The sequence below is a fragment of the Setaria viridis genome, chromosome 8, assembly GCF_005286985.2.
Source record: "Setaria viridis chromosome 8, Setaria_viridis_v4.0, whole genome shotgun sequence".
Classification (NCBI taxonomy): domain Eukaryota; kingdom Viridiplantae; phylum Streptophyta; class Magnoliopsida; order Poales; family Poaceae; genus Setaria; species Setaria viridis.
The window spans coordinates 5,848,531-5,869,790 of NC_048270.2; the positions used below are offsets into that span (position 1 = coordinate 5,848,531).

The window sequence follows — 21,260 nt, forward strand, 5'->3', positions numbered from 1 at the left end:
TGTTACTCATGTCCTAAAAAATAATGATCTTCCCTTTATTAATGATGATAGTACCACATCCGTTTGTGATTCTTGTCAGCATGCCAAGAGCCATCAACTTCCCTACTCCAAGTCTCAGAACATCTCTACCATTCCGCTTGCTCTAATTCACTCCGACATCTGGGGTCCTGCACTTACATCTGTAGGGCGGTACAACTACTATGTGAGCTTTATTGACGACTATAGCAAGTACACCTGGATATATCTTCTTCGACAAAAATCTGATGTCTTTGCTGCCTTTCGTGACTTCCAGCAACTCATAGAAAGAAAGTTTAGCCGAAAGATTTTATCCATGCAAACTGATTGGGGTGGCGAGTATGAGAAGCTAAATACCTTCTTTAAACAGATAGGGATCTCTCATCGCGTCTCTTGCCCTCATGCTCATCAACAGAATGACACGGCCGAGAGAAAGCATCGTCACATCGTCGACGTTGGCCTCGCTCTCCTTGCACAAGCCTCCATGCCATTAAAGTTTTGGGATGAAGCGTTCCTCACAGCCACACACCTCATCAATCTTCTGCCTTGCAAGGTCCTCAATCTTCACACCCCAACTGAGCTCCTCCTCCAAGAAGAACCTGACTATATGTCCTTGCGTGTGTTTGGGTGTGCCTGCTGGCCCAATTTACGACCCTTCAACAATAAGAAGCTTTCCTTCCGTTCTACGCAATGTGCCTTCCTTGGCTATAGTCCCCTCCATAAAGGCTTCAAATGCTTAGACATCTTATCAGGGCGTGTGTATATCTCGCGCGATGTTATCTTTGACGAGGCCGTGTTTCCTTTTGAGATGCTACATGAGAATGCAGGAGCTCATCTTCGACAAGAAATTTTACTCCTTTCTGAAGATCTTTACGCCACCAATCTGGGGGGAGCAAATAGCAATGAACCAATAATTATTGATGACCATAACCTTGACATGCCTTCTAGTGATGTGATTGGTGTGCAGGATCACGAAGGAGCAATCGCTGGTGAAAACCCAACTCAAAACAGACAGCAGCAGCAAAATTCTCCGTTTCTGGATAGAGACATGGGCGCTGAAATCCAGGAGGATTTTCCAATAGCATCTGGCACGGAAGGCAATGCAGATTCGGCGGTGGCAGCACCTGGCGACAGCAGCAGCGGTGCAGCGCCAGCGCCGGCTGGCAGCGCATGGAGTCATCCCGCGTCATGACATGGGCGTGTCGAGCCCGGGCTGGCTGACGGGAGCGCGAGAGGCTCCACCTCCGTACGATCCTCCACGGCAGAACCTAGATCGCGTGCGGATGGCAACGTTGTGCCCGAACTTGCGACCTCAGCAGCTGCTCGCCCAAACACAAGATCACAAAGTGGGGTTTTTAAGCCAAAAGTTTTCACAGATGGAACAATTCGATACTCCAGCTACTGTTCAATAGGGGAACCTGATAATCTTGCTGAAGCTCTGAGCAATCCAAAGTGGACTCATGCGATGGAAGAAGAGATAATGGCATTACACAAGAACAACACCTGGCATCTTGTTCCTCCAAGGCAAGACATAAATTTGATAGACTGCAAATGGGTGTATAAGTTAAAGAGGAAATCTGATGGGAGTATTGATCGCTACAAAGCTCGATTAGTCGCAAAAGAGTTTAAGCAAAGATATGGGATCGACTATGAAGACACTTTTAGTCCTGTGGTTAAAATTGCTACAATAAGATTGGTATTGTCTATTGCAGTATCAAGGGGCTGGTGCTTACGACAATTAGATGTGAAGAACGCGTGTCTTCATGGTGTTCTGGAAGAAGAGGTTTACATGAAGCAACCACCGGGTTTTGAAGATCAGTCAAAGCCTAACTACATTTGCAAGCTGGACAAGGCACTGTATGGATTAAAACAAGCTTCGAGAGCTTGGTACTCAAGGTTGAGCACAAAGTTATGCACGCTTGGATTTCGACCATCAAAATCAGATACGTCCCTCTTTATATACTCTAGTGGAAACATCACTATATACATGCTCATTTATGTGGATGATATAATTGTTACAAGTTCCTCTCCTCAAGCCGTGACTGGTTTACTCAACAAACTTCGAGAAGAGTTTGCCCTGAAGGATCTAGGAGATCTGAATTACTTCCTTGGCATCGAAGTAAAAAAGGTGAATGGTGGTTTGCAGCTTTCGCAAGCGAAATATGCATCCAATATTTTAACAAGGGTTGGCATGCTGAAGTGCAAAAGTGCACCAACTCCATTGTCCGCAACAGAAAAATTGTCAGGGGAAGATGGCATGCCATTGTCACTAGAAGATGGGACGCGGTACAGGAGCATAGTAGGAGCATTGCAGTACCTGACTCTCACCCGGCCTGACCTCGCATACTCAGTAAATAAAGTCTATCAGTATCTACATGCTCCAACTACGGCTCACTGGAGTGCAGTAAAGAGGATCCTGCGATACACTCAAGGAACTATGGACATTGGCTTAACTATTCGACCTTCCGATTCAACTCTGCTTAGTGCATTTTCAGATGCAGATTGGACAAGCTCGATTGATGGCAGAAGATCTACCGGTGGTTTTGCAATATTCCTTGGACCTAACTTAATATCGTGGAGCGCTAGAAAGCAACCTACTGTGTCAAGATCAAGCACGGAAGCTGAATATAAGTCATTAGCGAATGCTACTACTGAACTTATATGGGTGGAAGCGCTGTTGCAAGAACTAGGTGTGCGGATAGCTCAGATTCCGTGCTTATGGTGTGATAATCTTGGAGCCACTTATCTCTCAGCTAATCCAGTGTTTCATGCAAGGGCAAAACACATCAAGATTGATTTTCATTTTGTGAGAGAAAGGGTTACCAGGAAGCAGTTGCAAATTCGGTTCATTCCTTCTAGAGATCAAGTGGCAGATGGATTTACAAAGCCGTTGGCAACTCAGAAATTCATAGAGTTTCGAAACAATCTCAACCTGACAAGCAAGATCAGTTGAGATTGCGGGAGGCTGTTAGAACAGTAGATAGGTTCGGCTTATGTAAAACGTAATATGCATGGAGTGTATAACATGCATATGCGCCTGGGACTGGTATTCGTAGTCAGCTTGGACTCGGCATAGAGATAGAGATATATGTAATAGAGATCGAGTACCCTTGCTAATTATGATTGTAAACAACATGTACTCTTGAGGGGGATTGTCCCTATATAAACACGGAACCGATGGCGAGCTAGGTAAGGTAGCCACGTTTACCAATCTACTATAATTCTTTCAAGGAGGAGCGACCCTTGTGAGCTTTGTCTATGGAACTCAGTGCATTTTGTACTTAGAATGCACCACGGTGCAATATATATCTATCTATATATATATATATACACACACACATGTATACATATATATATATGACAACATTAAAATGCACTCAGGTGCATTTTGTACAGTAAATACACAGACCTCATCCTACTAGTAGTGGCGGTTCTCCTTCTGATTTCTCTGTAAATTTTACTCATAGAGGCTAACTCGGCAGCTCACCACCAACGCCTGGCGAGCCAACCAACCTTAGGCCCTTTGTCTAAGCCTAGTATCTTTCCAGGAAAATTTCAACTTGAACCCTAAATCCATAACCTTAAGGTCGTCTAAGACTCTCATAAGATAGAGAAAAAACCCACAATAGAGCATCACCGGATGGCAGAGACAGAAAATGGTTGAAGTTGGAGTGGAAATCGAACAAGCCTTGGAGCAAGGGAACATTTCTCAGCCAACCAAACCTATCTAAATCAAATTATTGTCCATGCCCGGCATGCACAGGTGCCTGCCATGCATTGTTGCTCCATTGTAATAACCATTATTATCCATCCATGTTCCAGCGCATGTGTGCACTGTGCAGACACCAAGCATCGAGATTATGTACTAGTAAGGTACCTAGAACGCGAAGCACGCGGGGGAGGCTGCTCCACTCGACATGCACAGGTGGGGCACGGCACCACTCGTCTCCTTCACGCAGAGGACAAGTGATGATGTACGCTGATCGATCAACAGACCACGACGGAACCAGCAATAATAGTTTCAGCCTGCTTCACAATAATTAATATATCCTGTAACCTTCGAGGACCCCTCCCCTTAATCTTGGCCTATTGCATCCAATAATGATATGTGTGTTCATCCAATTTACGGCGCCTTTGGCAGGGGTTCCACCCAGCTCCGGCCTCTCCACCTTCGGTACTCCATGGGAAACCATTCCTTTGGAACCAAGGAAGCTTGAACAGTATAACGAATAACTTGCATCAGTAAGGCGGTACTCCCGGCGCCAGTGCCGGCGCGGCGGACCTCGTGCGCGGTCGACGGTGGCCGGGGCGACGAGGTGGCCGGGGCGGCGGGACGGCGGAGGCGACGACGGAGCGAAGGCGCGCGGGACGGCGGGACAGCGGAGGCGGGACGGCGACGAGGCGGTGACGAGGGGGGACGAGGGGCGACGAGGCGGCGACGCGGGGCGATGAGGGGTGACGAGGTGGCGACGAGGATGGAGGCGGCGACGAGGCCCGCGATGGAGGTGGCCGGCGGCGACGAGGTAGGGGCCGGGCGCGACGGAGAAGGATCGAGGCGGGCCGGGGCGATGGAGGAGGAGGATGTCTGGGCGCGGTCGGGTGGCGGGACGACGACGGCCGGGGCAATGGGGGACGACGGCGGCGGCGGCCGGTGAGGGAGGTGAACGGGCGGCGACGGAGCAGAGCGCGCGCGGGACTTGGCGAAAATTTTGCTAAGTGTAACTAGCGTGGGGGGTAGAAGGGGCTACAGTGCCTTTTAACCCCCCCTTTTATCCCGGTTCGTAATGGCACCTGGGACTAAAGGGACTTTTGTCCCGGGTCCCGTCACCAACCGGGATAAAAGGGAGGCCCCCCCTTTTATCCCGGTTGGTGACGGGACCCGGGACAAAAGGGTGCGTCCGCCAGGTGGGGCTGGGAGCCTACCCTTTTATCCCAGGTGCCACCACCAACCGGGATAAGGGGGGGGGCTTTTATCCCGGTTGTAGTTGGCAACCGGGATAAAAGGGTACGTCCAGGCGGGAGTCGAAAAGTACCCTTTTATCCCGGTTGCAGTTTGCAGCCGGGATAAAAGGGGGGCCTTTTGTCCCGGTTGCAGTTGGCACCCAGGACAAAAGGTCTTTTTCCAAGTTTTCTTTACCGCCTGTTTTTTGGAAATGGATTTTATTTATCTTTTCACTGCATTTCAGGATGAAAAACAAAAACCTTCACATATTTTGTACATGCAAAAATATATTTAATTAGCGAGTAAATTGACAATAAGTGTGATTTAGTCATTAATTCCATACCAGTTCATTTAGCGTCTAAAATATTTATTTTACTGCATCGATGTGATCAAGAAATTATTCAATTAAATAATTTCAATGCGTAGAAAAATCCATGTATGTATGTGGTTAACATTGTTCATGTTTATCTAATAAATCTTCACCTAACAAATTTAAGAACACATGAAATCATACATAAGGTAAATTAAAAATTGTATCAATTAATACACAAAGGTCATGTAAATTTAGCGCATTACAATACAACGTTGTAAAATTTCTTCTTCCCGAAAGTTCCTTGATCATGATCGCGGCGTAAGTACAGAGCCTCTTCTTTGGATAGCAGGATGCTTGGATCAACTTCAACGGCGAATGGAGGCATGCCATCAAACTGATCATAATCATCTGATTGGTCTGTTTTATCCTCGACTCCCACGATTTTTCTTTTACCTGGAAGAACTATGTGGCACTTTGGCTCCCATGTCTCTTCTGGATTTCTCTTGGATTTGCTACACATGTCCTTCACATAGAACACCTGATGCACATCATTGGCAAGTACAAATGGGTCATCACTATATTCACTCTTGCTCAGATCTACTATTGTCATTCCGTACTTATCTTTGGTTACGGCAGCTAGCTTCACCCAATTGCAAAGAAATAGAGGGATGTACAGCGGTCCGTATTCGAGTTCCCATATCTCCTGTATGAAACCATAATACGACTCCTTGATATTATTTCTGTCCATGGCATCTATGCGGACATCACTATTCTGATTTGTGCTTTTCTGGTCCTGGGCTCTCGTGTAAAATGTATAACCATTTATCTCATAGCCTTGGAATTTGACGATTGTGCTAGCAGGTCCCCTGGCTAACCAGGCAAGTTGTGGGTGAATCTCAGAGTTACCCATAAGTTGTTGGCGCAACCAGGAGGGAAAAGTTTCCATGTGATGACGGGTAAGCCAAGCATCGGATTTGGTCAGATTTTTGGAAACTACCATCTGCCTGTGCTGCTCAATATACGGAGACACAAAGGATGACTGTTGTAGAACAGTGTAGTGTGCCTTGTTGAACAAATTAGTATCATTGCTCAAACTTGATTTCCTTCCAAGGGTGCCCATTCCTCGGAGCCTCCCCTCGTGGCGTGAAGTTGGAACCCCAATCGAGTCAATTGAATCAATAAAATCAACACAAAACTCGATCACCTCCTCTGTTCCAAATCCCTTGGCGATGCTTCCTTCTGGACGGGCACGATTAAGAACATAGTTTTTTAGGACTGCAATGAACCTCTCGAAAGGCCATATATTGTGCAGGTATATAGGTCCGAGAATACCAATCTCTTTTACTAGGTGAACCAGTAAGTGTGTCATAATATTGAAGAAGGATGGTGGAAATAACAACTCAAAACTGACAAGACATTGCACCACATCATTCTGTAGCTTTGATAGCTTGGATGGATCGATTGCCTTCTGTGAAATCGCATTGAGAAACGCGCATAGCTTTACGAGCGGCAACCGGACATTTTCTGGTAGAACACCCCTCAGTGCAACCGGAAGCAACTGGGTCATCAACATGTGGCAGTCATGAGCCTTGAGATTTGTAAACTTCTTTTGTTTCATATTTATCATTCCCTTTATATTCGAGGAGTACCCAGACGGGACCTTCATACTATTCAAACATTCAAACATGCTATCCTTCTCTTCCTTGCTGAGAGTATAACTGGCAGGACGTAAGTAGTGCTGTCCATTATCTCTCTTTTCCGGATGTAGGTCATCTCATTGCCCCATGGCTTTCAGGTCCTGTCGTGCTTCCAATGTATCTTTTGAGGTCCCATAAACACCCATGAAGCCTAGCACGTTCACGCAAAGATTCTTCGTCAGGTGAATCACGTCTATTGCACTGCGAACCTCTAGGATTTCCCAATAAGGTAGCTCCCAAAATATTGACTTTTTCTTCCACATGGGTGCATGTCCGTTATCGTCGTTCGGAACAGGTTGGCTACCAAGACCCTTTCCAAAGACTACATTTACATCCTTCATCATCTCGAAGACACGCTTTCCATTACGGTGTGCAGGTTTTTTACGATGGTCTGGCGCCCCTTTGAAATGCATCCCCCTCTTTCTCAGCTGGTGGTGAGCAGGGAGAAATCGACGATGACCCATATAGACAACCTTCTTACAATGCTTCAAATACATGCTGTCTGTGTCGTCTAAACAGTGGGTGCATGCCCGATATCCCTTATTTGTCTGTCCCGAAAGGTTACTCAATGCAGGCCAATCATTGATGGTTACGAACAACAATGCTCATAGATTAAAGATCTCTTGTCTATCCTCATCCCACACACATACACCTTCTTCCTTCCAGAGCTGTAAAAGGTCATCAACCAATAGTCTTAGGTACACGTCAATGTCGTTGCCGGGTTGTTTTGGGCCTTGGATAAACGCTGGCATCATAATGAACTTCCGCTTCATGCACAGCCAAGGAGGAAGGTTGAACATACAAAGGGTCACAGGCCAAGTACTATGGCCACTACTCAACTCACCGAATGGATTGAATCCATCAGTACTTAAACCAAACCTTATGTTCCTTGCTTCACTTTCAAAGTCCGGGAATGCTCTATCAATTGATCTCCGAACAAGCGCTTCAAGCGTGGTATTATAGGGAAATACCACATCACCTTCGCGGGAACTCTCTTCTTGGGAGACTGCCCCTCGACATCACCAGGATCATCTCGCCTGATCTTATACCGCAGGGCTTCGTAGACGGGACAAGCATCTAATTTCTCGTATTCATCACCACGATAGAGGATACAGTCATTAGGGCATGCGTGTATCTTCTGAACATCCAATCCGAGAGGGCAAATAATCTATTTAGCTTCATATGTTGTGGACGGTAATTCATTATTCTCGGGGAGAATCTTCTTGACAATATTCAACATCCCCTGAAATGCCTTATCGGAGACACCATTTTTTGCCTTCCATTGCACAAATTCTAGTGTCGTACCTAGTTTTTTATGGCCCTGCTGGCAACCTGGGTACAACAATTTTTGGTGATCATCTATCATGCGCTGCAACTTTGCTGCTTCCTTCTCAGTTTCGCAATCTCTGTATGCATCTCGTATCACCTGACCAAGGTCATCAGTAGGGCCATTTTCTGCAAACTCATCTTCATCAGCCTCGCCCATTGTAGTACCTGCAAAAGCTTGGCCTGCAACCCAGTCCGGAATGGTGTCATCTTCCTCCTCCTCCTCGCCATCTTCCATTACGACCCCTAGTTCACCGTGCTTGGTCCAAACCAAATAGTTAGGCATGAAACCGTATTTAAACAAGTGGCTATGAATAGTCCCCCAGGAATCCTTTGAATACTCCTTCTTGTTATTGCATTGGAAGCATGGACAACATACGAACCCATTCTCTGGCTTGTTCGCTTTGGCCACTTCGAGAAAATAATGCAAGACATCAATAAACACCTTGCTCCGCCTGTCTGCATTATACATCCATTGCCGGTCCATCTGCATCGTATTATGCATGAAAATGGATTACACTTGACAATGGATTACGCATGAAAATTGATTAAAGATCCAAACAACATGGTACAATACAACAACATGAAGATCCAAATACACATATTTAAATTAAAGATCCAAACAACATGATACAATACAACAAGCCATCCACTGGTTATTATCTAGGAGGACTTTAAGCATCCTTGGACGGTGAAGATGAAGGTTCCGCTGACCCAGCCTCATCCTTAGGTTTATTTGTGCCACCTAAAACGGTAGTACTAAGTGGACGTGAAACACCCGGGACTGAGGGTGGAGCATAACGACCACTAAAAGGAGGTTCCTGACTAGCGGCAACAGCTTCTTCATGACGTTGCTGCAAATAACGAAGCATTGCTTTTTTCAGCACGCTCTTTTTCTTCAGCTTATGCTGAGGGCCAACTATGAAATAGGAACCACGATCGCCCCTACCATCACCACTTCCTCCAGTAGCAGAAGCCATCTATGTACAAAAATTATTACCTTAACATTGCATAAGTTGTTGAACTTGAAGACCGTGATCATCTCGCGAGCATGTCCTCAACTGGGCGGCACCACACTTCGTCATGAAAGAGGTTCAATTCTACGGAAAAGGGGACACGGTCACGATGTTCGTATCCACTCTTTCTCGTAGAATCGAACCTCCTTCTTGACATACGTTGCTGCTCGGCGGAGAACATCCTCAAGAGATGAACACGGTATGCAAGTTCAATAAGTATGGATTTGAAAAACCTTATTGAATTTGATAAGTTCAACAAGTAGCAGAAGTCATCTATGTACAAAAATTCTTTCCTTACCACTGCAGAAGTTGTTGAACTTGAAGACCGTGATCATCTCGGGAGCATGTTCTCAACTGGGCAGCACCGCATTTCATCATGAAAGAGGTTAGATGCTACGGAAAAGGGGACACGGTCACGATGTCCGTATCCACTCTTTCTCGTAGAATCGAACCTCCTTCTTGACATACGTTGCTGCTCGGCGGAGAACATCATCGCAGAGATGAACACGGTATGCAAGTTCAACACGTATGGATTTGAAAAACCATATTGAATTTGATAAGATAAACCTTCTAGATAAGGTAGCATCATTCTTAAACCACTGCAAGAATGCATACTATATATGACACATCAATCTCCCTCACATTCTAGCTCAAAATACCTCTCCATTTTCTACTTGATCACATTCTATAAAATAATCTTTCCATCTCCAAAGCATAAATCAAAGCATAACACAAGGATGAAGTAGCAAATCTTCACAACACTAGTGTTGGCTGAGTGAAATTCCCACGTAAATGAGGGAAAAAACTTCGGGCAGCACCTCCCTTGCTTCGGCACCACTGGAGAGTAGGTGAAGCTCAGCTCTCTGTCAATGTGCTGGACTGGCTTAGGCTGGAGGAGGAAGAAAGTCCTCTGTCTTGGTATATAATGGAGATGAGTTTTTATCCCGGTTAAAAACTCCAACCGAGACAAAAAGGAACACCTTTTGTCTCGGTTCAAGGTTTAGTCCCGGTTGGAAGCTCCAACTGGGACAAAAGGGACACCCTTTTATCCCAGTTGGAAGCTCCAACCGGGACTAAACTTTTTGTCCCGGTTGGAGCCTCCAACCGGGATAAAATGGTGCCGCCACCGATAGCCCGCGACTAGCCGTTGCAACCGGGACTAAAGGGGGGCCTTTAGTCCCGGTTGCAATTACCAACTGGGACTAACTCTCCCCTCCATTTTTGCCTACCGTGGCGCACCCCCTTTTGTCCCGGGCCAACTTTAAACCGGGACAAAAGGGGGCGCATCGAAAGCCAATTCTCTACTAGTGATCAGCTCATAAAAAATAATAAAAAAGCACTTCAAGCTAAAGCTTCAGGTTCAGGCACCAAAACAACTCTACTGATTTATCCAATTCATCGTATTACCATTCTATGTTTTTCTTTAGGCAGGGAACCTTCACTCTACTTCTCCATCCCACGCGCGTCGCCACAGTTTATGCGGAGTGTGATGAACTAGATAAAAACATGAGCAGAAAAGGGAAAGACGGGGATGTGGATAGGGTTTGGCGGACGTTAGGTGAAGACACCCTAAATGCATCCTTCAGGAGTAATAAACTCTGATTTATATGGCCAAGTTCGTGGAGGTCCATGAGCAACTGGTAGAGGTGCCACTAAAGATTCTAGTATGGACCTCCCATGCCCTCAGATGATGGACATTAACGGCTGATGATGGCTCTGGGCCTCTTGCAATGAGCTCCATGATCTTCATGGGAGCTCAGGCTGTAAATTGACATAATCCAGCTCACTCATCCGCTCCTTGTATACAGGTGAGAGATGAACTGAGAGGAGAGGAAGCAAGTCATCCCAAATCATGTATTAAATGCAGAAAACAAAGCAGGAGTGAGTAGTGAACTAGCGCCACTGCAAGTAATGAGAGCAAAAATCAACAATGTCTGCATTTCCAATTGTAATCTGACCATGCACATACAGCAGGTTCAGTCTGTTTAGATGCAAAGCTAAAAGGCCTCGACTAAAGGAATACATATGAAAGGCAATCTACCTGCAAAATCCCTCAAACAGCAATGTAGCTACCACTGAGGCAAGGTATCAACACTCTGAACAACTAGTAATCAATAAAAACTATTAATCCCAAGAAACAATAGATTCACAGGATCCACAACCTCAGGCCATGGCACGTCGAATAAAAATTCAGTATAATGGTTATACAAGATGTATCACATACTAAAAAACAGGATATTGATATAATTTGAAGATATCCTAATTACTAGTTTATGGATTAATCACAAATTGTGGATTTTTCATCCACTGACACAATTTAACATTAGAATCAATCAACCGCTATCCAAAAGAACTCACAGATTTTGGACCAACCATGCAGAGGCAAACAACACTGGAGGTGTATCAGAATCATCCATAGTTCATGTGTCAAAAATATATACACACAACATGCAGGAAATGGTGGTGGTCGGTGCAGTCACCTGGCAAGGAATTTGCAATAATGTCTAGGAGGCGGCGTTGCCACAACAAACAGAAAAATTGGGTACAGTAATTAGAAATGTAGGTGAAAAATTAACTGCAATGATTTAAATATAAACACTACCAGAATCCGGAATTGCCTTGGCGGCCTAAAACCGCCAAGGAATATAGGTTTACCATCAAGATAATTATTCTTGGCGGCCGACCGCCAAGCAAAGCTCGCCAAGCCTAGAGCGCCAAGGAAAAACAATATCCTTGGCACCTGACTGCCAAGAATTGTTTCCTTGGCGGTTTGGATGCCAAGGTAAATAGGACGATGGTAAAACTTACCATGCGCCAAGGAAAGGGTACATCCACCAAGGAAATTTATTTGCTTGGCTGCCATCGACCGCCAAGGAAATTTCTTTACTTGGCGGCTTTGGATAGTCAAGAAAATACCTTTCCTTGGCAGCTTACAACAGCCAAGTAAATTTCTTTCTTTGGCAGCTCATCCGCCAATTTAAACTATTTGCTGGGCTGCTATCAACCGGCAAGAAATTTCTTTACTTGGCGGCTTTGGACAGCCAAGAAAATACCTTTGCTTGGTGGCTTTAGATAGCCAAGAAAATACCTTTCTTGGCAGCAGCATCCGCCAATTTAAGCTATTTGCTTGGCTGTCCAAAACAACCAAGTTAATACATTTCCTTAGCAGCCTCCATCGGCCAAGGAAAACAGAATACCAACCAAGACAATTCTAATTTCCTTGACAACTTACTCTGCCAAGGTAATACAAACAAACTCAATATTTTGGTAGCCACAAATCTAATAGCAACAACAATACAAATCATATGTCCAACATCCACTTGCTCACCAGTACGTATTCTCCACTTTACATAGGGCAAACATGTCCACATGCATCCCGCCTACATATAATCTAGATAGCAGTATGTTACCTTGCCTACATGTCATCACCACACATTCACAAAAGACTTTGCAAAAGCTCAGCCACACATCATATGTTAGCTGTACCAAAATAGACCAAAAGAAGTCAGCATGACATGGCAGGTCACTAGAAGTTGTTGGCATCAGTTGGTCTTGCAAATCACTGTCGACAATGCAACTGTCATCAACGATCGCCTTCAAAAGCTTCCTCATCAGCCTCCCTTTCTTGGTCAGGATCGCCATCACCATTTCCTTCGGAGTCGGAATCATTACCATCCTCACCATCACCATCTTCGTGGAAGCTGTTTCCATCATCATCTGTTTCATCAATGTTGTCACTGTTGCGCCTGTCATCAACTGAGTGGGAGCATCCATGTGGGGAAGCTACAATCTACAAAATTAGTAAAATCCTGTGGTCATGTACAGAACCATGATAAAGATGGAACTAAAAGCAGAGACATATGTTCAACAACAAAAAAGCTTTTTGCTGACACGACAGCTGAGGATGGTGAAAGCAACATCAGATGTCTTGCTAGATTAAGCTATATTGGATCACAGGAACTTGGTGATCTGTCACAGGCAAATGCTTTTGATGTTGTGGATAGTTTGATTTCAATTAATGGTGGATTATCATCTCAAGAAACAACCCCAAACAAATTGGAAATGGTAAAGCGACATGTTTCAACTAAGAGAGGGACTTTAATGTTGGCTGAGAAGGTCGACATTTGTAAAAGTTCCAACGCGTTCCAAAAGAAGAAAAGTAACTGCATTGTGGTAGGAATGACCCTTCTGAATTTACCGAGTTATGTTCTAATAAGCAGTTGAAGAGAGACAATAAATTGACAGGTGATGGCTCCACTGTTGGGGAAGTGCAAAAAAAACATATCAGACAAGTCAAACTGATCTTGGCTACCTTACCATGAACTTAAATCTAAGGTTATCATTTCTAATTAGCAAGAAGCCACCTTTTCACTGCTGCAACTCAAATTGGTATTCTGGCAGCAAACAATATTAATTCTCTAGATGAAATGTATTGCAGATACAAAACATAAATTGTGCAAGCATTCAGTAAAATTTGTAACCTGTTGACGACGCGCATCAATACTTTCTAGACATCGCAACAACTCTGCAGGTGGTTCTCTTCCAAAATCAGAATACATGGCCTGTAATTAAAAAGGCACAGGAGTATTACATTCATATGCATGCAAAGGGGTATTACCCAAATTAGAACATGTTATTTGCTAGAAGCAATGCAAAAAATATTACCATGATCAACGCACGATTAACACTATTTTCTTCAAAGAGTATCCCATTAGTCTCTTTCAGCTGCTCATTTTCTTTGAGCACTCTATCATAATCAGTAGGATTGATTGGCTTAAAACCTACTGATTTACTATGTATTAGAACAATTGCTTTGTCCACAGCACCATCGCCTATTGGAACATGCCCATGCTTCATCCCGTTTCCTGCAATGTGCAGTGCCTTTCCATCCAACTCTTGTGAATTCTCATCTGAAACTAGCTGTCCGTAGTCATCCTAAAATAAGCAAAAAATCATGACATATGTCAAATAAGCAGATTTTGAATTTCATGTTGTTGGAATGAGTATATACTCTAACAACGCCCATGTGCACATAATCAAATAAGCATTATATGAGTAGTTGCTACTGACAAGGACATTTACATTGGAGATAATCAAGTAAATAATGCAAAGCATACCAAGCATTTTTGCGCTTTCTGGCTGGGGATGGGAGCAGCCCTTCCAGTGATGTCTACAGTTTTGAATCCAGATTTCATTACAGCATATGTATTTAAAGTGCCACTCTTCTCGGGACCGAAAGTATGTTCCTACAAGAACAGAAACATCAAATTATGCAAGGGAAAACTTTGTAGAGGCCAATGGTTTAATTAGGCAAGACAAGGAATTCTTATACCAGGAGTTGTTGTGTCTCCGAAAAATTCCTTGAACCTCCTCTATTTTGAGCATTATCTTCAGAACTCATGCAACAATCTTGGGCTATCTTTCTCTTTCTCTTGTACTCATCACTAGTCTAGTATTTGCAGAACCATGCCCAAGCTAATTTACTACACCATTCCAACCGACAAGTTAGGTACTGTTCTTCTGTAAGTTCAATGGTGCGTGCTCGTGTATCATCACATGTCTCATCCCTTAGGTGAAAGTACATCTTTACAGCCTCCAGACGGAGTTGGTACACCATATTGCTTACTCTTCTAACTAGATATGCTTCTAAAATTTTGTCAACAGTAACCCTATGTCGCGGATGAACTGTAAACAATTTCTGCATATGTAGGACAAGGCCAAGTAAGACAGTCAGATAGGTATCCATGGTATCTAGAGTGTTTCGCGTAACAAGAGCTACTTGATTATGTTGCTGGATAGCTTTTGTTTGGCTGGGTAAACACACTTTCTTATATACTAAACAAGATAACACTTTCTGGTACTTTGTTCCTCCTGCCAAAGGTACCTGGAGTCCTGGACAAGAAATGGTCTGACCTCTTGAGAACCACAACCAAAACAGGGAATAAACAAATGATACTATCCAACCAAATAACTCCAAGATCATGATACTTAGAATATCTCAGTGTTACTTAGAACCACAACCAAAACAGGGAACAAACAAATAATTAAAAGTTAGATTACTAACCCAAAACTCCTGCTTTACTCTTCTGGCATAACAAATTCCATCTCTATTCTTTTTCCAATAATAATCATTCCATGACAATGCTAGGTGTTGTTTAACAACATTGCCCTGCTCATCATATACCCTGATAATGCCTAGGTACTCCCATTTTAGAATAGCTCCCACTTGTGAGGGATACTTGAGACCTTTAGGATTATAAGCAACATAATTGAACTGACTGTTACAAAGAAATTCATATGTTAATTGTACATATTCATGATTCCAATTAGTTGCAGAATGACAAGACTATGGTACTACACAGAAATGAGCTCATTTGCACTTACCGATGACCTTTAGGTGCAAGCTCCACCCTCCCACTGCGTGGGGCCATTTTCAATTTTGTCCGAGACATCTTTGCCCTCCCTCTTTTTGGAGCATCCCCAAGGACTCGCTTGGAACCATTTAGTTGAGAGTTGACACCATCGCTAGCACCATTCAGTTGAGAGTTGACACCATCGCTAGCACCATTCAGTTGAGAGTTGACACCATCGCTAGCACAATTCAGTTGAGAGTTGACACCATGGCTAGCACCATTAGCACTGTTCCTCTCAGAGTGTTCACAATCAGCTCCAACCATTGTGGAGTTAACACCACCATCAGCAACCATTATGGAGTTAACACCATCAGCACTATTCCTTCCTGAGCTCTCAGTATGAGCTGCAGCCCTTCTGGTGTTAACTCTTTTGAACTTACCACCATCAGCACTGCTCCTCTCAGAGCTCCCAGCATGAGCTCCCTTGCTTTTGTTGGACTGGACACTTTGATTTCCCTTGCTTCTTTTGGACTGAATACCACCATCACTAAAACCTGTTTGATTGCTCCCACCCCTTGCTGCACCCTTCTTGCTCGTAAGCTTTTTTATGCCGAAGGAAGTGCACCTCCTGCATTATCATCAACAAAACAGTAAGTACATTGCATATCTCATGCACATAAGGTTATATTTTCAGGAATATTCAACAACACATGGATTATGCAGCAACACATGCAAAGGATGCATCAGCACAAATCATGTTTAATTCCAAAAGGTACACAAGTTGTTAAAGGCATACAATGGCAGTTACAACAAGAAAGTAACATAGAAATGTTCAATAATCATTTGGATCATAAGCTAGATGTTCAGGCAGCTCATCATGATCTTCATCTTGATCATCTTCATCTTCTTCGTATGTATCATCAAATGCTTCTTCACCATCACCTTCAATATTCAATTTTGACAAAAATTCCAAATCTTTAGGATCAGTTATCTCATATGAAATAACAGGAGTTGTATTATCTAGCTCAATATCCAAATCAATGACAAATGTGCCTTCCAATCCATCCTCTTGAAAAAATGACACTTCTTGTACTAGTCCAGTGGGAGGGTTTGATTCATCACTATTGTCATATGGGGAAACATAGCCACGTGGAGTAACCAGATATGTGACCCACCACTCCTGTAGATCTGCTCTACTCTTATAGGCATAAGGTAAATAATACACTTGTTTAACTTGACTTGTCATAACAAATGGTTCAAAAATAGAAAGCCTAGCAGCATGCTTAATTTCCACCAGACCCAACTTTTCAGTACACCTAGTTCCATTTGGTGTTGGATCAAACCAATCACAATCAAGCAAAACTATCTCTAGTTGCAAACTCCCTTCCCATTTTATTTTTATGATGCCCTTAATAACACCATAATACTCCATCTCATTATTGTCATCATCGACACCGGAAACACAAACACCACTATTAACTATAGCTAATCTTGATTTAGTTCTCTCATATTCCTTTGAACAGAATATGTACCCATTCACATCATAGGACCCATAGCTTGTTACTCTTCTATGAAAACCATAAGAAAGATGACATAATGCAGTATCAATGCCAGCTGTCCGCATGCACTGCAAATTAGTGATAGTTTAATATGTTAGTTTTAGTTAGAAACAAAATGTTACAGTACTTAATATGAAAGGTTTTAGTTGGATTACTTCTTCTTTGAACCAATCAAAGAAATTAAGCCCACGCTTCCCTCGGCTTGCCTTCCACCCATTTAACCTCAAATCCCTAAGCTGTTCAGGTGTTGGTCTATTTCTGCTCTTCCATTGTTCCTTCTCAAATTTACTAGGAAGAGCAAAGTAAGTTAAAATACAGCCACTAATAATATTTACAGAAAATAAATTATAGTTTGGAGGAAAAAAGTGTATATTACTTGAAGTGTTCGTCCATCTCCGGCATGTTTGTCAAAACATGTAGGAAAGCAGCCTCATACTCTTCTGTTGAGAGCGCACGAACACCCCGAGGGCTAATGCACCGGCCAGGGTATTGAAAGATTTGAAGGTTGCATGAACTTTCAAAGGTACCAGTACCATCATCATATCTAGGAATTTTATTTCTAACTGATTGGACAGTGGGCTTAAAATAAAAAGATAGGTGATTTGTGGCTTTCTCAACTAATTCAGCCTCAACGATGCAACCCTCAACACGAGCCCTATTTTGTACCTTTTTCCTAAGCTGTTGGATTTTCCTCTCAAATGGATAGTTCCAACGGGCTTGGACAGGACCTCCTAGTCTAGCCCCATAAGGAAGATGAACAATCAGATGTTGCATAGGATTGAAGAAACCTGGAGGAAATATCTTCTCCATTTTGCAAATAAGAACAACAACTTGCTATTCCAGTGAGCATATGGTGTCATGGTTCAACTCTTTGGCACACAATTGCCTATAGAAAAAGCTTAGCTCCGCCAAACACATCCATATATTTTCTGGAAGGAAACCACGGAATGCAACAGGAAGTAAGTGTTCCATGAAAATGTGATAATCATGGCTTTTTAGCCCAAAGATCTTCCTTGAAGTCAAGTTCACACCTCTTCTAATGTTAGCTGCATAGCCATAAGGAAACTTGAGTTCTTGAAACCACTTAAGGATTATTGGCTTGTAATTCTTATCAATGCAAAATGGGGACCTAGGCTTGTCCCATTTTCCATTTGGCTTTAACTTCAAATGTAGTAAGGGACGGTTGCAAATTTGAGCTAGATCTCTCCGAACCTTAGCATTATCTTTAGTCTTCTCAGGTACATCAAAGCATGTATTCCATATAGCTTCAACCATGTTTTTCTCATTATGCATCACATTAATGTTGTGCTATAGCAGCAATTTATCAAAGTATGGAAGTTGTCAAAAGCAACTAAGATGTGTCCAATTGTGCAATATACCAAAGTTATCTGTATCAGCCACCGATATGTTAATTTGGGCTAGGACTTCCTCCCCTGACAAATATCTTGGAGGCTCATCATACACCACCGTGTTCTTTCTAAATGCATTAGCTTGAGATCTAAATTCATGGTTTGTAGGTAAGAAGCGCCTATGGCAATCAAACCATCATGCTTTGCAACCATTATGTAGTTAGAATGCTTTACTATCACACAAGCAAACTGGCATGCAAGCCTACGATGAGTGCTTCATCCAGAAAAGTTACCATAAGCAGGAAAATCATGGATCGACCATAGATAGGCTACACGCATGTTAAAGTCCTTCTTGATTGAAGCATCCTAAGTTTTAACACCACCCCACAAGCTCAACAGTTCATCAACTAAAGGTTGCATCAATATGCTTAGTTTCTTTCTAGGATGTTCAGGACCCGGCACTCCAAGGGTAAGGAATATGTACTCTGATTTCATGATTGTACTAGGAGGAAGATTTAATGGAGCAACAAAAACTGGCCAGCATGAATAGGGGGCTGCATTTATACTGAAGGGTGTAAAACCATCTGTTGTCACAGCAAGGCGCACATTCCTAGGGTCCCTACCAAAATCTAGGAAGTCTTTGTCAAACTGTTTCCATGCTTCCCCATCACATGGGTGCAACATCTTACCAGATCTGGACTGCTTGTGAGATTGCATCAGCTTTGCTATCCTTTCATGTGCATACAATCTTTGTAGTCTATATGTGATCGGAAGGTACCGCAAGACTTTACGTGGGACTCTACTTTGGCCTTCCTCATAGCGTGAGGTACCACAAACATCACACTTGTCTTTATTTTTATTGTCCTTGTAGTAAAGCATGCAGTTGTTATAGCAGACATCAATTTTTACATATGACATACCTAGACCCTCCAATAATTTCTTTGACTGGTAAAAGTCCTTGGGAACCTTAGATTATGGAGGCAGCAGTTCGTTGATTAGCTCTAAGTTTGCTTCAAAGTAGGCAATTGACATATTGTACTGTGATTTCAAAGCTAGCAAACATGCTACGACAGAAAGAGATGAGTGTGTTGTGTTCTCATGGACCAGTTGATCAGCACTAGCAACCATCCTATAAAAGGCCCGGGCTGAGGGTGTGAGCTCATCATCACTAGTAGGTTCATGGTTAACACCTAGGTCAACTAACATATCATACATGCGATCTGCTTCCTCAGAACTCTCATCACTTCCAACTTCAACATGACTCTCTCCATGTGATGTCCATATTTTTTAGTCATCCCTAAACCCATGTTTGCACAAGTGCATCTCTACATCAAACCTTTTATGCCTAGCATAGTTTTGCACAAGGCACATGGGCACTTAATGGTGTCATTTTCAACAAGACTCAACATAGAGAATGCGCGGTCTAGAAAGTTGTTTGTGTTTTCAATCCACTAATGAGAAGGAGGCTGCCCACGAGACCAACCACTGTACATCCATTCACGGTCTGCCATTATTCTTAATCTGTTTTAAAAATAAAATATGTTTCAATGTCACAACAATCTGACACAAATAATAGTCACAGAACAAATAGGCAAATAGAAATAATTTGTCACGTACCAACTAAAAAATTTGAAATAGCAGTAAGATTATTTTCTGCCAAATTAAGGATTGAGTATGCAGCTTAACAAATAGGTGCATTCTAGCCAATGTCTAAAACACTACTGCTATTCAATCAAAATGCATTAGTCAACTGATACTTATTGCTATTCAATCGGAAAGGTCTGCAGTTCGTGGGAGAGAGAAGCAGTGCCTTCTTCAATTATCCTCGAATCTAATCAGCAAGGTCCCTAGTGTACAGTGTGGTGTCACTTGTTCCTCTCCTCAATCCAGTTAGTGTTTATGCACGACAGAGCGAACAGATGATTGGCTTCTCACACGTGGGAACCCTTGAAAAAATTGTGAGCGAGGAAATCAAATTTAAAAATCTCTAGTTCACCCTTTTTCTTACCCAGCTACCTAAGGATTCAAACCTATTTTTCGAATAAAAAACTAATCCAGCCTCTATCAATAGAAATCAATCAAGAATCTATCTCATGCGAACAAATAATAGTCACAAAAAACAAGATGAACAAGTTGGTCACAAATAATCTGCCATTCATTTTTTTCTCAAATCGCAGGGAGCCAGATGAACAAACTAATTCAAGAAAATGAAGAAGCTTATGTACCAAGTGCTAAGGCGTGAGGGAGGGGCGACGGCGGTGTCCACAGCACTGACGCGTTAGGGATGGGGTGGCGGTGGTGGGAGGAAGGGGAGGGGGCGGCGGCGGCGGCAGGAGTGTGGCCGGTGGCGGGCGGGAGGGAAGGGGGCGGCGGTAGCAGGAGTGTGGCCGGTGGTGGGAAGGAGGGGAGGGGGCGATGGCGGTCTAAGTTTCAACTAGTATACAAATTCATTTGTGCAACTCAGAGCTGCAACGCCAGAAGTTTCAATCGTCTGACAGTCTGAGTTGCAACTAGTATACAAATTCATCTGCAACCAGCCCTCCAGGTCAGTTGCAACTGGCCTTTGAATCTAGTCGCAACTGGTCCAACACCAGAGTTCAATTTGTGCACAACTGAATTTGCAACCGTCTGACAGTCTGAGTTGCAACTGGTATACAAATGCAGCTGCAACTAGCCGTCCAAGGCACTTG

At 43.3% G+C, this 21,260-nt stretch overlaps 1 pseudogene; it reads right to left on the reverse strand.

Annotated features, from left to right (window-relative positions):
• Window positions 1-12,892: 12,892 nt before the first annotated feature.
• LOC140220185 (uncharacterized) lies at window positions 12,893-20,081 on the reverse strand (annotated as a pseudogene).
• Between the last annotated feature and the right edge of the window lie 1,179 nt (window positions 20,082-21,260).